Below are 19,325 nucleotides of genomic sequence, written 5' to 3' on the forward strand. Positions count from 1 at the left end.
GGTGCTGGGTGAATGAAGGAGGCTTGTCAACTATTAGGTGCTATGAGAACGCGATTATTTTGTGGAGATGAGAGGGAAAGAGAAACTTTGTTTGGAACAGTAGAATATAAATCTTGCTTTTCCTTGGAACATTTGCTATTTTTTTTTTTTTTTTTTTTGTAAATTCTGGGTGCTAAAGTTCTAGATGCCTCCTTGCAGTTTTCCTTCTGCATACATTATTAAAATATGCATGAAACCCCAAGATGCAAATTCAGCTTTCTTAGGAGAGCCATCACCAGCTAAAACACGTTGTCAGGTTGATGAAGAGGAGAATTAAAAATCAAAATAGCAAGCCAGCTCCCAAAGGGTTGTTCGCGTTGACCTTGGGATTCTGAAAGAATGTAATTAAAGTAGGCCCCGTGCAAGGTTCCCACCAGATTTATGGACAGAAACTTGAATACCTCAGCAGGTCTGCCTGTTTAATTGCTCCATTGTCAGTGACCTCCACGGTGGAAAACGTGAGTCAGATGGTGGTGGTGGTGGGGGGGGGGGGGGGGTGTTCTTCGGGCGGGGGTGAGGGTGTGGCTGGGGGGGGGAGGGGCGCTGTGAGTGTCCACAGAAGCTGCCACCGCCCAGGAAGTGAGACGCCTCTCTTGCCCAGGGGCACTGGGACACCTTTGTGGCCATCGAAGTAACAGCTCTTCAATTGAGTTAAAAGGTCAGGCGTGAGGGAAGAAGACCTGGCCGCCCACAGATATCTTTTTCATGCACTGAATGTCCCTGTGCGCATCGCTTTAAATGGATATTTCCTGTCTCAGTTTTGACCACCGGTTCTTCCCCCACTAACATATAGACGCAGGTACGTGCTTAATCTCCAAACTAAAACTGTACCCAGACAGAACTCTGGGACATTTGTTGTTTAAAAAAACATCCATTTCTTAGAACGAGTACTGCTCAAAGCCAACAGTGACTTAATGTCTTAAAACTGCCCCAGTGAGAGGGTCCCAAGTTCAGCCTACACGGCATTCACGTGGTGGCAAACGGAAAGCCTCCGACTCCAACCCAGATTGTCCCAGTACAGGTGGTATGTTTTAATTCGGAGGCGTGACCCTCAGCTTGGTTAGTACCGAACCCTATTTTTTTCTGTTTTTCTAATTTTCAAGATTTGTTCCAAATAATGCTTACATGGTAACCGATATAAATAAATAGACACCCGGCTGAAAGACTTCCCACAGGGAAAACGAAAATAAGGGCTGGCTTGTCCCTGTGAAATGGTTTCGTATATGTACCTAAATGAGGCCCCAGGGCTCATACTTACATAGGTACACAGGTCTCGCCCACAACTAAATCCACCTAACCCATCTAAGTGAGTTCACAGTAAGGCTAAGACCCTCACTGTAAAGAAGAGGGGCGTAGGGGAACACTCAGGCCAGCCCCCTCCCATCTCCCTGGACGCCAGCTTCCTTAGCTTTGACCAAGCCCCATGTATGCGGGTGGGTGTCTTAAATCCTTCCGTAGATCTTTAGTTAAAAGTGGTGATTGGTTTTCTCCTTCAGCCAATTGGCAGAGAGAGTCAGGGGGGCTCAAACGGGAGCATCGGAAAAAGAATCACACGTGGCGATGGATGAGCAGTAATTCCATTTCCAGGCATCCTCGCGAAAGAATTGAATACAGGGGCTCAGACATGTGCTTGTACGCGAACGATCACAGCAGCACTCACCACAACAGATGAAAGGCGGAAACACCCCGATGCCCATCAATCAGTGAACAGATAAACACAATGTGATTATGTACGTATACATCCATATAATGGTACACTACACAGCCTTAAAGAGGGGTGAAGTTTGACACACGCTACATCATGGATGAACGTCAAAAACGTTATGCTTAGTGAAAGAAGCCAGAGACAAAAGGTTGCACGATGTTTGATTCTCTTTATAGGAAATATCCAGAATGGGTAGCTCCATAGAGACAGAAAGCAGATTAGCGGTAGCTGGGGGCTGGGAAGAGGGTGTAACTGTTTAATGGGGACAGGATTTCCTTCAGAGGAGATGAAAACGTTTGAGAACCAGATAAAGGTTGATGGTTGCACAACATGTGAATTACTAAAAGCCACTGAACTGTACAGTATTAACTTTATGCTATGAAAATTTTACCTCTTTTATTAAGAAGAACAAAATGGCCAGGGAACAAGATACAGACCCCATCACAGAAGAAGACCCTTTGCTACTTACTCACTGTCCTTTCTCCAGCCCCTGGGTCTCTCTGCAAAGGGCCTCCCCTCACCAAAAATGTCCCTGAGTGGCAGGGGGTGTGAGAAATCTCCACCCCATAGGCTCATCCAGCCCATCGGCTGCCTTCCAGCAGCTGCCCTGCCCCCTCCCCCCAAGCCAGGCACTCATCCTTCACCGCTGAGGACGGCTTCTGCCCTCAGCTGCTCTTCTCAGGGAGGATTTGCCGTTGCCCATCAGATGGCAGGTGCCGAAGCCCCTGGGGATGCTGCCTTTACACCAGGGCCACATGCTATCTGGTTTGCCTCAGCACCTGCCGAGGGGCCCCAAGAGTTAAAGGGCATATGGGGCTGCGCTTGCTGCAGCCGTCTGCAGGGAACCGTGTCTGGAACCTGTCTGGGCAAACAGCAGCTGGAGCAGATGTGAGCCTAAGAGGACTCGCCTTGGCACAAGGCATAAGTGCCATCGGGGTATTATGAGTGTCGGACTGAAAGAAACACACATCTGAAATGCTCACTACAGCTTCTGCGAATGGCTGAAGTATTCTGGCATGTGTTTCTGCGGTTCCCATTCACAATCACCAACGAGTAAGCCATTCCCAAATCAGCTCTGGCTTGAACTTCACTCAACCTTCAGTTCTGGATGGAGCACCTTCTTGTGACCCACAGGACTCTAGGAGCCGGGGCACTAGCCGTGACTAAGACCACAACATCCTTGCTCTTCAGAGGTTTATATTCCAGTGGACTGAGACATACAATATAAAGTTTAGAATAAATAAATAAGAAAACTTTCAGATGGGGTAAGCACAGGAAATTGAAATGGGGTGATAGGATGGGGTTGAAGGACAACAGCTTATCTTGGTGCCTTTAAAGGTTAGGCAGGTGGGTGGTTTGGCTTCTGGTTCCTGTCTCCAATAGCTCTGTGACTCGGTCGCATTTTCTTTAAAATCCATTTTGATTGCTTAGTCAGACACAATAGCACAATTTTAAGGTCTAATGTTTTAAACACAATTTCCTGATTCATAAGATTCTATGACACATACCAATATCAATGGTGTCTTCTTTGGAAACACGGGAGAGTCATTTTCTATTCACTGCTCTCCCTTGTATATCTCACACACACACACACACACACACACACACACACAACACATGTGTCATATGTCCCAGTCTACTTCCTGCTTTTTCTCACATCCACTCTCCCTTCCAGTCTTCTCCACCCCTACAGCACATGCGGTCCAGGCTGCTCCACCTTTTGTCCAGGCTCTGTCAGCGACCTTCTGATGACTGTCCAAGCTTTGCTTTGCTTTGCAGCTTCATTTCCTGGTGTCTAGAAAATGTTTCCTCTTTGTAATTTTTACCCCCTGGTTCTGGTTATGCCCTTTAGAGACCCGGTAAATAAATGTAGGCATTCGACCACACAACTCTCCTCCCGATGATTAAATAGGACAACACTCCCTCTTTGTCTTCTCTCCGGCCTGCACTTCCCCCATTCCTTACCTTTCTCATTGCATCCTGGCAACCCATAGTTTGATTTATTGTTTTTAAGATGTGTTCAAAACTGAACATAGTATTTCAAGTGTGATCTGAACAAAGCACAGTCGTTCTATTTCTTCCTTTGAACTAAAACTGTTTGTAAAAATAGATTTTTAAGACTGCAGTTCTGAGTTTTGACAAATCAATATACCTGTGTAGTCAGCCTGATCGAGATCTAGAACATTCCCATCACTCCAGAAAGTTTTCTCATACCCTTTCTCAGCCCAAACCTGACACCAATAGCAACCCTTACTCTAATTTTTATTATCATAGATTTGTGTTGCTTATATCAGAATTTCATACACATAGCATCATGTAGAATGTACTCTTTTGTGATTGGCTGCTTTCAGTCAAAATAATGTTTCTGAGACTCATCCATGTTATATGTGACAGCAGTCCTTTCTTTTCTATTGCTGAGTAGTATTCCATTGAATGGATGCACCACAATTTGTTTATCTATTCTCTTACTGATGGACATTTGAACTGTTTTCAGTTTGGGGCTATAACAAATAAGCTTCCAGAAACAAGTAGTTTTATAGAGTTTTGTTTTCATTTGTCTGTGGTAAATGCCCAAGAGTGGAATTTCTGGATCATAATGCAAGTATCTAAATTTATAAGAAATTGACAAATAATTTTCCAAAATGGCTGTGCCAGCAATGTATGTATGAGTCTAGTTCTTTGCTCCACATTCTTGTCAACATTTAGTATTAGCAGTTTTGTTTTTTCCTTTTAGCCATTCTCATGGATGTGAAATCATTGTGATTTTAGTTTGAATTAATTTAATGAACTTGATCGTATTTCCTGTACTTATTAGTCTTTTCCAAATCTTCCTCTGTGAAGTGCCTGGTCAAGTCTTTTGCCCATTTTTTTATTGGGTTGTTTATCTTTATATTTTCCTTACTCAATTATAGGAATTATTTACTTATTTTTATTTTTTAATTTTTAAAAGTTTATTTATTTATTTTGAGGGAGAGAGTGAGAGGGAGAGAGCATGTGTGAACGAGGGAGGGGCAGAGAGAGAGAGAGAGGGAGAGAGAGAATCCCAGGGAGTTCCCTGCTGTCAGCCCTATGTGGGGCTCGAACTCACGAAACTGTGAAATCATGACCTGAGCTGAAACCAAGAGTCAGATGCTTAACCAACTGAGCCACCCAGACACCCCATGATTATTTTTTCTTAAGTCCAATATAATTTCTTTTATAATTTAGAGTTTTTTTTTTTTTTTTTTTTTTGTCTTGAGAAATCTTTGCCTACCACATGGTGCAAAGATATTCTTTTAGGTTTCCTTCTAGAAGCCTTATATTTTCAGCTTTTATGTTCAGAGATATCTGTGATCGCTGTTGGATTAATTTTTGCATATAGTTTGAGGTAAGGATTAAGGTTTGCTTTTTTCCATACACTAATCTAGCTTTTGAGCACCAATTTGTCTTAGCAATTTTCTTTTTTCCTATTGAATTACCTTGCGTGTTGATCATTTCCTGTTCCCTGCTAGACGAGGAGCTCCTCCAAACCCATGTCTCTCTCTCCACCACCATTTAAAAAATAAATTTTGTACCCTTTGATTTATTTCACATGGCCTTTAGCCTTTACTGAATGAACACTGCATGTCAGGTATGAGATGAAGAGCTAGATCCAGAGAATTTTTGTCCTGGGGGAATTTCCTTCTGTTAGGAGGAGTTAACAGAGAGGTGAATGACTTCCATTCCATTTTTGAAGAAGGTACGTGCAGGGAGGCAACCTATCATAGTCATTAGAAACCATCAGTTTTGGGTTTAGCACATATGACTTAAAATCCAGGCTCCAACGTATCTTAGCTGCTAAGGTAGACCATGAGCAGGCCACTCAACTTTTTGAGGGATCTGTTTCCTCAGAGTTGTTGAAGTATTACATGATGCAAAGTATAGAATGCTTATTCCATTTGTCTGGTACTCAGTTAAGTGCTAATTAATTGGTTGCTATTTTTATCCCATGGACTCAGGGAAGGCATCCTGGAGGAAGTGATTACTCAGCTGAGCCTTGAGGAATGTTGAAAGCTGTCAGATGAAGAAATGCAGGAAAAGCATTGCAGGCTGAAGGTTTGGGAAGAACAAAGATATGGAGGCATAAATCAGCATGGTATAAATGGGGATATCATCAAAGCTTAAATTGTGAAGAAGAGCCTGGCTAAAAACATGGGGAGAAGTCAGGTCATGGAGAGACTTATATGGCAGTATTTTTCAGTCAACACAAGTTGTGAGCGACTAGGGGAAGTGTCAGCTGCCTCCTGGTTCCCCCAAGCTCTAAGTCAATTCTCGAAAGTCGCATTCAGTCCCCACCTAAACACTTAAACAGGAAACTCACCCTGAGAACTGGAGGGGTGGGTGGTGGGGATGCATCATGGAGACTCCGACAGGCCAACCAGCATAATACTCTCCCTTTCAAAGCCTCAGGCATCCTGTCACATAGTACAAGAGACAGGTGTCTGAGAATTTCCGGATGAAGCCTGATATCCACATCCTAATTGCATCCAACAGCACGGCCACCTTGAGAACAGAGCCTGAGCCCGTGCCCCAATGGCTAGGCTGGGCTTGTTGGCTCTCACTAGTACCCATCGCAAAGAGAGAGCCTGTCCCTCTCATCTGTCCTCTTATGGGCAGGGATTCTACCAGGAATGGATCCATCTCCCCAAACTCTGCTGTCTTCCAGCTACTTGTTTGCTTTGAGCTACCATTTTTAGGCACTTGCTACATATTAAGCCCATTGCTAAACTCTTGTCATGCATTCACTCCATTACTTTAAGCTTCTCAGCAACTCTCCAAATAGATTTTATTGTTTCAATTTGCAGATGAAGAAAATGAAGCTTAAAAACATGAAATAACTTGCTGATAGTCACAGAAATCCTGAATGTCAGGTCCGAAATGGGAGCCATCATCTCAGCACCTGCACATTACTTCCTCCTGTTTCCCGAGTAGCCACTGAGGGAGGGGTCCCCCTACCCGCTGCTCCAACAGCTTGATGGAACATCAGCCTGGGTCACCTCTGTGCCTTTTGGGCACAATTTAGGCTGCCCTTCCGGGACTGCCTTCTTAGCTAAGTCACTTTAGGGGGTGCTGGGTCTTGGCAGTGTGGCAGCTACACCTTGTCCTTGCTGACACGGTGGCAGTGCTCTCCTAGCCTACTGTCAACCTGAATCGAATGCTTTATTAGCCCCATTCGCAAATTCAATAACTTAGGTTGAGAGAGGACAAGAACACATAACACCAAATCACAGCGTCAAGACTCAAAAACCTCCCAAACCAGCCACATCCCACAGGCTGTATTGTCTTTCTCGATGGTCAGTCCCATGGCCAAGAAGCATCCTGTCAGAGGCATAAGGAATATCTGAGAGAAGAGCTGTACCAGCCCCTTCAAACTACCAGTTTACAATTCTGCTGGATGACTGGGAATGTAAGATAAACTGTAAAAAGAGAAAAAACAATGTGGAAAGGCCCTTCGTGCTAACAACATAACTCATAGCCCGTCTACTTCTTACTCTCTTCTTATCAAGGAAAGATAGAACAGTGGAGGGATGAGTGGCCAAGGTGTGGATTCAGCCTCAAATGATCCAAAACAAAGATAAATGTCCGGAAAATGTGGAGCCCTGATTCATATTCTTACAGGCAAGAATTATCCTGCCAAGCCACCAGCTTTTCTCTTTACCTGATCAGGATGAAAGCCCATTTGCAAGGTAAGATCATCTTGGAAAAGAAATGGAGCCACGTGAAGCCTTGCAGATCCACAAGAGTCTGGTTTGCTGGGAGTGAACCAGATAGAATCTGACTATTGCTGCTGTGCCCAATTTGCTGAATTCATAAAGCAAAAAATCAAAATCTAGCCTTTCTTCCATGTCTAGCCATCTGTTTCTGTGAGTCTGCCCACATGCCCTGGACCTCTGGAGGGCAGAGTTCCAGGCCACTGTTCTGCCATTTTGACAGCTTTGCAGCTGTGACCCATGTACTGGAAAGAGCTGTGTGCAGTGCCTTGGTCTTGGAACTTTACACATTTTTGACGTGATTAGGTATTTACAACTGGAAGTGCAGCCAGAGTCCAGTGTTTCCAGGGATGATGCGTATAACCCAGAGGTTCTAATGTGGCTGCTCCTGGCTTTGGCTGGGATCACGTAAGTTCTTAGGAGTTTACCCACAGGTCATGAACATGAGATTATAAAACAGCCACACTGGGACCTTCATCCAGATGGATAAGTTGTATAAAACTTTCTCCACCACAGTTTCAGAAGGTGGTTTTGTAGAAGGCATTCATAAACATTTTGCAAAAGTCATTAGCAGTGACGTGGTAGAACAGACACGTCCTTGGTATTTCCTACATTACACGTATTTGCATAACAGCAAAAAAAGGATGGAGGGGCACTTGGGTGGCTCAGTTCGTTGAGCGACTGAGGCTTAGGTCATGATCCCAGGGTCATGGGATTGAGCCCGGAGTCAGGCTCTGAGCTGAGTGTGGATCCTGCTTAAGATTCTCTTTCTCTCTCCTCTGCCCCTCTCCTTCACTTGCACACGTGCTCTCTCTCTCTCTCAAAAAAAAAAAAAAAAAAAAAAAAGATGGAAATTACCCAAGGATAAAAATACAGTTGATTAAATAAAAAGCCTTTCAAACCATAAGAGACTTTTAAATACAGAGAACAAATGGAGGGTGGATGGGGGGAGGTAGCAAGAGGGGAAATGGGTGATGGGCAGTGAGGAGGGCACTTGTTGGGATGAGCACTGGGTGTTGTATGTAAGCGATGAACCATGGGAATCTACCCCAAAAACCAAGAGCACACTTTACACCCTTTATGTTAACCAATTTGCCAATAAATTATATTAAATAAATAAACAAAAAGCCTTTAACCTTTATTCATTGACTTCCCAATCATTTCTTCATCACCTGTTATGTGCCAGGAACTCTTGTTTGCTAAAGACAAAAATAATAATAATAATAATAAACACTCCCCCTCATTTCAAGGGGCTCATATTTGATGAGAGAAATAAACATATGTACAAATAATTATTCATGATTATGCAGAAGGTGATTTGGGAGCACAGAGGAAGAATGGATTAGCTGGGAGGCTAAGGGTGGGCATCACAATTGAGGAGGCGTTTGAACTGGGTCTGGAGAAAGGCACATAGGAGTTTCTCAGACAGAAGGGTTAAAGTGGGGTTCCAGACAGAGAAATTCTGGTCAGAGGAATTCCTTGAGGAGAGGAACGGTAAGTTTGGGAAAATGGCAAGTCATATGATGTACTTTAGTACTGAATTTTGAGCAATTGCTGTGAGAAAAACTAAAAACTCTCTGCAAATTACATACATACACTCCAATGCTAAAATGATCAGTCCGAAGTGAATCTAGATGAAACAGCACAGGTCATGGAAATAGGGTCCCAGATAGACTAGGAACAGCTACAACAAAAAGGACGACCTGAACTCAAATAGTATGACATCTGGTTCCAGTGACTGCTGGTTTCCCCTAAATCCTGATGGGAAATAAGTGGATATTAGAGTGATATTATATACCATACAAGAAGACTATTAGGGTACATATATAATTCCAAAATGCAGGTTCAGCCATTCTCAGGAAATCCTTTTGTTATGCTTATAATTGCCTAAAGTAAATATGCCCTTCAGGTACTGATAAGGAGAAACACAAGAAATGGATGGAACTTACTGATATTTGCCCAGTGGAGAGAGTAGAGAGGTCCTTGTAGAATAGTGTCTGCAGAAGCTCTAGCACAGAGTAAGCACTCAATAAATGCTAGCTCAATCGTGACAAAAGATTATATAAAAATAACAAGTGAAGGGGCTAAGCGTCTGACTTTGGCTCAGATCATGATCTCATGGTTCATGGGTTGTTCAAGCCTCATGTCAGACTCTGTGCTGACAGCTCGGAGCCTGGAGCCCACTTCGGATTCTGTGTCTCCCTCTCTCTCTGCCCCTCCCCTGCTCTCTCTCTCTCTTTCTCTCTCTCTCAATAATAAATAAACATTAAAAAAATAATGAGTGGAAATTCACAAGGCATCCTAAGAAAGCTTTGAGCTTGTTATCTGGAGTTTCAAAGTGGTAAAAGTCAATTAAGGAAAATTGAAAATTGAGGTCAGCATGCACACGCACATCATAACCCATCTATACTACGTGTGTGGCACCAGAATCCCAAACTGAGAAATGAAATGAAGAAGTGGTATAGAACACTGAAAACCCTAGGGCTTTAGAAGGTGCAAATGTCAAATTGCTCTACAGAGATGATTCACAACCCCCAGGTCATAGGGTCTCTCAGGAGAGGAAAACAAAACACACAACCTTTCTAGGGATGAGTTCATAATCAAGGATTGCAAACCACATGAAAAGACAAACTACCATAAAGGAGAATTAGGAGGCGTAAGAGTTGGAAATAACAGAATGCTCTAAAAATGATTTGAGGACAATTTGAGGACAAGTGTTTGAGGATGATGCAAACAAACACTTCTAGAACTTCTCTCCATGTACTAAATTTAATTGAAAACTGTTACGAACAATAAAAGGTAACTCTATCTGCAAATTCTTAATGGCCTCTTTTATGCTTCAGTCTTGATTTGTGGATTGACTCAGATATCAAAGTCAAAATGTAATTTGATCCCAATCTGGTCAAAACCTACACCAATCTGGTCAACACCAGTCTTTAAAAGGTTATCTTGGAAAAAAGCAGAGAGGTGGAAAATGCCAAAACAGTCAAGTTAAAACAGGCATCTCATTTCCCTGGCAATTAAGCCAATGCTGAAATGGTCATAAATAATTTTATCTATTCATATTTCAGCTACTGCTTCCATTTGGCTTAAGTGTAAATTTTTAGTCATTTATTTTGTTAAAAGCCTCAACAAAGACTCCAAAAACAAGGGTTTTTTTGTATCTCACTGTTTCATTAGAACAACATTCCAAAAAAGCTTCTCCTGGTTTATTTTTACCTATAGAATTTTTAAATCTATAACTGCTAAATTTTAGTGGGTTGAAGGACCGGAAAATGGCACTGATGCAAGAACCCCAAATTCCTGTGTGTCCTTCCAGAACTCTCTTGGGGGGAGTAGTCGCTGAACTTAAGGTTCTTATGCATGAACAAAATTTCAGGGAGTAAAATGAATGAGATATTGAGGCAGTGACATAGAATTGCCATCTTATGATTTGCTAGATAAGGACAGTCCACATAAATATTTACTACTGCCTTAATCTCATTTTTAAAGGACTATTTGATACCAAAATAAGGAAGAAGATAATTTCAGAAAAAAAGATGTTCCTCACATTTTCATGTAAATAGCTTTATTAAAAATAGATTACAGCATCCTTATTTTCCCCCATTTTGCCACAAATTAGCAAAATATTGGTCATGGTTTCAGAGTGTGAGATAATAGAAAATATATATATATTGGTCTCTGTCCCCAGTTACTGGCACAGAGCTCCTGAGCCCTTGTAATATCCTCAGTGATAAAAACACTAGGAGCATCTCTTGTTCTGATATTTGGTCTCTGCCTTTGGTTCCTGATATAGGGCTTCTTTTGTTCTGAGGTGACTCTGCCTGGCCTCCTGAATGGAGGCTGGTCACCAGAAAGACCAAGCCATGATTAGAAGTCTGGAATGTTCAGCTCCACATTGTCTTGAGAGGGAAGAGGAGCTGAAAATGGAGATAATGATTGATCATGCCTATGCCATGAAACCTCCATAAACATTCAAAGAATCTGGAGTTTGGAGAGCTTCCAGGTTGGTGAACCACATACTGGAAGAGTGGCACACCCAACTCTACAGGGACAGAAGCTTTTGTGCTCAGGACTCCCCCAGACATTGCTGTATGTATCTCTCCGTCTGGCTGTTCATCTGTATCCTTTATCAGATCCCTTAATCAACTAGCAAACATAAGTGTTTCTCTGAGTTCTGTGAGCTGCTCCAGCGAATTGATTGAACCCAAGGAGGGGGGGTCATGGGAACCTCTAATTTGTAGCCAATCAGTCAGAAGCACAGGTGACAATCTGGACTTGAGGTTGGCATCTGAACTGGGGTGGAGGCAATCTTGGGGGACTGAGCCCTTAAGCTGCAGGATCGGACAGTATCTCCAGGTATGTAGGGTCACAATTGAGTTAAATTGTAGGACATCCCGTTACTGTCCTGGAGAATTGCTTGGTGTGGGAATAAAAATCCCACCCATTTGGTGACCAGAAGTGTCAGAAATGAAGTGTAGGAAGTAAGGAGCAAAGGAGAAAGTAAAGGAGGAAGTGAGGAGTAAAGGAGAAAGACAGGAGGTAGCCTGAACTGTAGAACTCTCCAGGACACTGATTCAGTGATCCCCAACTTTGGGGATGCAGGGCATGTGTCCTCTTACTTCAAAGCAGGGGATCCAGAACTCTAGAATCCCTATCAACTTAGATACAACATTAATTCAACATTAATAATAGGCAGATTTTATACCTCTTGACCTACCATTATAACTAGTCTGACTATAAAATCATTGGAGTTTAGAGGGTCCTTTATGGTTTCCAAAGCATTTATATATGCATTCTCTCCTTCAGTCTAAGGAAGAAAGAAAGGACCCTAATGTAAGAAGTTTTATTTATTTATTTCTATCTTGCAGTTGAAGAAACTGGAAGTTGAAGCTGTCATTCATTTGCTCATATAGTCAATAAATATTTATGTGTCTCCAGGCCCTGTAGCACTATTCTAATCCCCAATGACATTAAGATGAATAAAAAGTCAACCAATTGCTTACGATTATATGGGTAGTTAGTGACAGAGCTCGACTGGAGCCCAGGTATTTTGATTGCAAGTATTGTGCTCTCTCTAGCAAGCCATGATGCCCACGTCTCTCTCTCTTCATTGTGTTTAGTTCTCTTTTCCACAGACAACCCTCCTGCTTGCCCACATACCATCTGAGCTCCCTGACTTTGGGCAGAGCTCCCTGACCTTGGCCGTGGCATTCTGGACAGGTTCTCATATTCACACCAATATCCTCTAGATGTTTGTTCAACATTTATTTAGGGTGGCTGAGCTCCGGAATGGGGTTGGATGGGTATGAAGAACAAAGAGGGCCATGCCCAATTAGCAAAATAAAGGCCCTGCAGCTAAATAGGAAGTTTAACAGAACATGAAGATAATCATTACATCGTTACTTGAACATAAACATGCGTACAATCTCTCCTCCCTACCCCAAGAAGCTTATCATAATATTTCTTCCAAACATACATAGTTCTTTCCCTGAGAGGAGATCCAATGAATACAGTTTTCTCCAGTTCTTTATATTCCAGTAATACCTTGTTTAACACCCTGGTCACCCACCCCCTCATCTTCCCTTGCACTCACTTCTTCATGAAACAGCCTCTGTTCAACACTTTGCCAAGACATATTCTCATTATGCACCACCCAATTCGAGGCCTGTTCTTTCCAAGAGTCTACTTTGATGCACCCAGAACATTTCACCTTCCCAACTTGATCTCCACACATTTCTCCATCTGGAGCCCATATAATCCAGGATTACAGCTAAGGCTGCATCCACCAGTATGTGATTGGTCTGACAGGTCTCCTGGTCACATGGGTGCAACACTTTTGAATATCGCCTTTACATATATTGCCACGTAGTCCTTTTCATTTGTAAAATCTTTGTAGGTCCTCTTCTTTCATATATCAGCCAGGTTGAGATATGTTAGAGTTCAGAGGCTTTTTCTGAATAGATATAGAACTGATAAAGGACATTTTTAACTTTTTATGTTCCTGGCCCCTGCTCCTGAGCTCCCGGGGAAGCTATACTCTAACATTTACCAAGGTCAAAATGCCTTGGCAAAATCTCAAAGTGTGGGCTCTGTTTCTGCCCTGAGCACACATTGTACATCTGCTTCGTTGAAGAAAATTACCAAAAGGAATTACCAAAAGGAGCAGTCTGAACACAAAAGGTAAGAAAAAGTAAGAAACTTCCCTGGTTCCCAGGAGATTAAAGTCATACAGCCTTGCATATACTCCAAATTTAAGATAAGGTCTGCAACTTTCTGAAATGTCTTTGTCAAATGTTCTATGTTCTTTGTAACTTTTATATAAATTATGTAAAAGCTGCATATGACCAGATGTTCGTTTACAGGAGCACTCTCTTCTTCGTGAAGACTGTATATCCCGGGTGGCTGTCCTAACTTGGGCTTGAATAAAATCTCTTTCTTGCCTTTAGAGATTCTGAAATTGTGTTCAATTTGTGTCAACAGATACATAGATATGCATATTTGTAATATGTCCAATGCAGTGCCGAGTGATGGATCATTATGCATTTGCTCGTGATGCTTTTGGAACTAAGAGGAAAAGAGAAATAGTAGCTTCGACTCTTCACTTCCAACTACCCCCCACACTCTCTCTAATGGGATGTTTAAATGCTGAATTTTTTTCTGAAAATAGAAAACACTTGATGCCAGTGGTGCCACTGCCTGAGTGGCTCAGTTGGTTAAACTTCTGACTCTTGGTTTCAGCTCAGGTCATGATCTCATGGTTCGTGAGTTCCAGGTCCGTGTGGGGCTCTGTGCTGCTGGTGCAGAGCCTGCTTGGGATTTTTTTTTCTCTCTCTCTCTCTCTTTCTCCCTCTCTCTCAAAATAAATAAATAAACTTAAAAAAAAAAAGAATATAATTGGTGCCATATCAGAATATATTTAAGGGAAGATATTCGGTATACCTTGAAAGGTGCCAGTTCATGGGGCTTGTAGATGGCTCAGTCGGTTGAGTGTCTGACCTCGGCCCAGGTCATGATCTTGCGGTTTGTGAGTTCGAGCCCCACATCGGGCTCTGTGCTGACAGCTCAGAGCCTGGAGCCTGCTTCGGATTCTGTGTCTCCCTCTCTCTCTGTCCCTGCCCCACTTGTGCTCTGTCTGTCTGTCTCTCTCTGTCTCTCTCTGTCTCTCTCTCAAAAATAAGAATAAACATTTAAAAAATAAAAAAAAGAAAGGTGCCAGTTCAACAGAGAATATTTGAAAAATCTGTTGCTAACTTCATGCAAGATGGCCCTTCTATACATGAAAGTGCTCAGCTGCAAATACCTGGCAGGTGAAAGCCTGTCGAATGAACATGACTCCTCTTTCAATGGCAGTGCAAGCTTCTCTGTGAAGGAATCATACAGTCCTTTCACAATTTACTGCACTGTGGCCTTCTATAACTTTTATCAGAGGCACTAAGAGAAAGTACTTAGTGGTGACCCATCACAAGCCCAAGGAATGCCATTGTGAAGCCCTGCAGAATGCCAGACACATCAACTTGGTCATCAAGTACATGTGACTTGAGCTGATATGAGCTGTCATGCAAGTTCCTAGACTTCACTGTCACAGTGTATAGATAACACTCTCAAGATAGTCCTAGCTCTTGTGAAATCTGCAGGCTTTATCATCAAAACTACTTTGCACAAATTAGACAGCCAACGAATACCTGTTGAATAAAACTGAAGAATGGAATTGATTCTTTGTAGCCCAGGGAGCGGTTGCTACAAACCTCACATTTAAATGATAATGAAATTTAATGCTGAGAATTATACTTTCTAATCCTAACCCTGATCTTGGGGTAAGAGATTTTATGGCAAACACTCGGGTCCTCTGGGTTGTCCATAACCTATGCTTCTCATTGTCTTTCCACTTTGCTTATTTCAAGATAGAATTAAAGCCTATCAGTAGGTGAATTCCAGGAAGGAAGTTAATGTGGAGAAAAGTGTTCTCCAAAGCAGCCGTTCTAAGAAACGTATTAACTGTTTCTTGCATGAAAGCCGTATTTGATTTCTTGTTCAGTCTTTCCATCCCGTTAATTCCTTTCTCTTTTCCTACTTGAATAATAGTTAGCAAAAGTTAAGATATCAAAATCCCTTCTCCCCTGACCCCCACTCAAATAACAGGAATCCTGAATCATAGCACTCTAAGGCCCACGGGGAGAAGTGGGTGCTTCCTGCAGAAAGAGCAACCAGAAGAGGCACAGGATCCTGAGTGAAACACTGTATCTGTCTCCTAGGGAATCCTCAAGGGCAACTGAAATCATGCACAGATGCACGGAGACAGCCGGTGACCCACAGCTGTAGACAGCACCTTGGAACACACATTTTTGTGGCTTGGGTGAGCAGGAAACACCAGACATAGGAGAGGGTTGCAGAAGGGTGGGTGAAAGAGCACTAGAGCTGAACTTGATCTTCCTCCTTACTCCAAAGAACGAGGAGACCCTAATGCTCCAGAGATTTGTTTGCACCGAGAAGATCTTATTTCGAATTGCAATTACCTGTGGGATGATTAAGACTACAGTACTGGAGATTGCGTTAAACTCAATTAAGTCCTCTGCAATCAGAGTCATTATTCTGGGGTAGGGATGAAAAAAAAAAAAGATGTATATTCTAGTTAAAAAGGGATGAAAAAGAAAATGATCTAGGGCAGTGTTTCCCAAGTCTGCTGCATAAGAATCAGAAGAGCTTGTTGAAAACACAGATTCTTTTCTCCTTCTCCCTACCTCATACCCATTCTGAATCAAGAAAGTCTGGGGTGGTGACCAGGAATCAATATTTTTAAAAGCTCCTTGGGCCATCTGATGTTGCCAGCCCAGGTATGAGCTCTGGGGAAGAACAGGTCTTGGAGGCTGGTTTGTTGCCCTGATCTTCAGCTTGACTGACATTGAACTTGATGTTGCACTGGGCTGATTGGGACTGATCTGCTTACAGACCTCACAGGAAACTTATGGATAAACTAAAATGCCTGCTCATTAGTTACAAGGAGGGTAATCCTTCTCAGAGGTCAAAATGCCCACGTCTGCCATGCAGAACACTGGCATGACACCTGGACGCTTTTAATCAGATGGTCGCTTGCTATTGGTCTGTGAAATCAGATCAAAGAGATGCTCCCAATTGCATTTTCATGTGGGCCACAGGAAGTGCGGGAAATAACTCTTCTATGCCCCAGACTAGATCTCCTCAACCTTGACCAGAGCTGGAGAAACACTGCCAAATTCTCGCTCTCACACATTTTTTCTAGAGCCTATGAAGGCAATCATTCTCTTGTTTTTTGTTTTATGTTTATTCTCCTTTCAAATGGGATACTATTTTACTAAATTTCCATTTTCTTCCCTGAAATTACATTCCATTTGTGTGTCCCTGGCCACCTATGCCACACTCCGTGTGTCCACATCACCAATATCTTGGTGACTGTTTACATGCGTAAGCTTATTTTCTATCCTTGTGTACTGACCTGATGGTCAACCTCATGAACTTATATTCCAGCCGGAATAGATTTATAATAAATATATCTTAAGAACCAAAAAAAAATTAGATAGTGTGAGTGCTTTGAAGAAGCTGAACGACAGCAAGAAGTAGATGTGATTTGAGCTGGGAGTTGATTAAGGAAGTCTTCTCTGCAGATGTGACATTTATGTTGAGAGCTAGAACCTCATAATTGCACTCTCAAGCAATGTTTATTTCCAAGGTCACGCAGAGGCATGTCTCCATCGTAAATACTAGCATTGTTTTACTAAAAGAGCCAGTAGATGGCTTTGTAAAATTTGTTATGAGCAGCTAATGGGGAAAATACTCCTCCAGATAGTTGGAAAACTCTTTCACTGTTACACATGAGAAACCCTGGATAAAATATAATAAATATTTTTAAATATGCTATTTTTAAGTGAAATCCATTTCTAGTGAAGAAGTGAGCTCACAAAAAAGTAAGAGAAATCACCAGATTTTGAGAAATCAAAAGTAACGAGGGAAATGAAACTCAGTGAGGTCAACAGGAGACCTGAAAGTTTAGCGGCTGCCGGGAAGGGGTTTGGATACGAATCCCTGTGTAGGAACAGGAGATAAAGCCGTAAGCCCTAGAGACAGGAAGTTGGAACTGAAGCCACAACAGGATGCCAAGATGAAGGATTTACAAATAGGGATTTTTAAAATGGAAAGATAGATAGATATCTCTGAGGACTTATAGCCACGTCACTATCTGATGTTCAAATTCATGTCATGGGCAAGATGTAGGAAACTCTAAGTTCAGATAATAGCATAAAAAGTAGTGCTTAGCTGTGGTGCTTTTGGAGTGACTTACAAAAGCAAATGCAAAACCTTTCTTGAAGAACATCCCGTTAGCAAGGTCTCTGTAGGGATTCCCAGAGATTAAATGCCAGTGAAGGCAAGTTCATAATCTAAAACTGTAAAACATATGAGGAAACAATACTATGAAAAAGAGTCACCAAAAGTTATGTGTATAGTACAGAAGGTAGAATTAGAACTGTAAATACTGTAATTCTTGAACAGAAATGATTTTTAAAAAGAATTTAAAGGATTAAATTTATAAAAGAAGGTCTTACATGGAAAAAGTACAAGTGTCACTGAAAAAAGATCAGGCAGACCTTGAAAACTGAAGCCAAACAGAACTTTTAGAAATGACAAATATGGCAATAAAAGCTAAAACTTATTGGGGGTGAAAATATGTGCATATCACATATCTAATAAGGGACTTATATCTCTAATACATGAAGAACTCTCTAAATAAGCAATTGAGACACACAATTTGGATGGATCTTAAAGGCATTACACTGAATGGAAAAAAGCCAATCTCAAAGGGTTACAAATTGGAGAAAACTCTCAAAATGACAAAAGTATAGAGAGGGAGAACAGATCAGTGGTTATCCAGAGTTAAGACAAGGTGTAAGCAGCGTGACGGTAAAAAGCCAGCGGGAGAGTGTTCTATTGTGTTGATGGAAGAGTTCTGCATGTTAATTGCGGCACTGGTTATATGGATCTACACTGGTGATAAAAGTCATAGAATAAAGACAAAGACTTCTATAATCGTAGTGTAGTTGAAAATATTGTACAAATCAATTTTTTGGCTTCAATAATGCACTGTAATTAGGTCACCATTGGGGCAAGCCAAAAGTGGGTATACATGAACTCTCTGTACTATTTTTGCAATTTATTATGATTCTATATTTAAAAACAAAACTTTTTTCAAAAATTTAAAACTGTGGAATACATATATTTTTAAAAACTGAATGGGCATGTGAAAAATAGATAAGTCGCTGACAAAAAGAGAATTAGTGAACTAGGAGACTGATCTGAGGAAATCATCCTAAGTCAGTCCAGAAAGATGAAGGGATGACAAATACAAAAACATTAAAAGACATGAAGGACAAAAGGAGATGCCTCACACAAACCTAATCGGAGTCACAGAAAGAAAACATTGAGAAAATGGAGGAAAGGGAATATTTGAATAGATAATGGTAGAGAATTTTACAAAATTGATGAAAGATACAAATCTGTAGATTCAAGAAACACAACCATTTGCAAACACTATAAATAACATTAAACCCACCCTCACACATTTTAGTGAAACTGTAGAATACCAAAGAAAGAAATTTTTTAAAGAACAACAGGCACGATTTTATCTGTTGCTAATCACAATTTTCTTCTCATTGAAAAACCAATTGCCTGATGTTTCTCTTGTACTTACATTTGAAGTCTGCTATCTAAATACACTGGTAGCTAAGAATGTCTACAGCTTATTACTTCAGGGAAAACATTTAAAACACTCTGTACTGTGTAAACTTTAGTGCAATCTCAGGAATATGAGATGAGTAAATATG

At 41.6% G+C, this 19,325-nt stretch overlaps 1 long non-coding RNA gene across 1 annotated transcript; it reads left to right on the forward strand.

Moving 5' to 3' along the window:
* Positions 1-603: 603 nt before the first annotated feature.
* Positions 604-8,557, forward strand: LOC125924542 (uncharacterized). Its single transcript, XR_007458457.1, has 3 exons — positions 604-838; positions 1,536-1,769; positions 5,722-8,557. It is a non-coding gene; the product is annotated as an uncharacterized LOC125924542 (long non-coding RNA).
* Positions 8,558-19,325: the final 10,768 nt, after the last annotated feature.

The sequence above is a fragment of the Panthera uncia genome, chromosome F2 (genome assembly GCF_023721935.1).
Source record: "Panthera uncia isolate 11264 chromosome F2, Puncia_PCG_1.0, whole genome shotgun sequence".
NCBI classification, from domain to species: domain Eukaryota; kingdom Metazoa; phylum Chordata; class Mammalia; order Carnivora; family Felidae; genus Panthera; species Panthera uncia.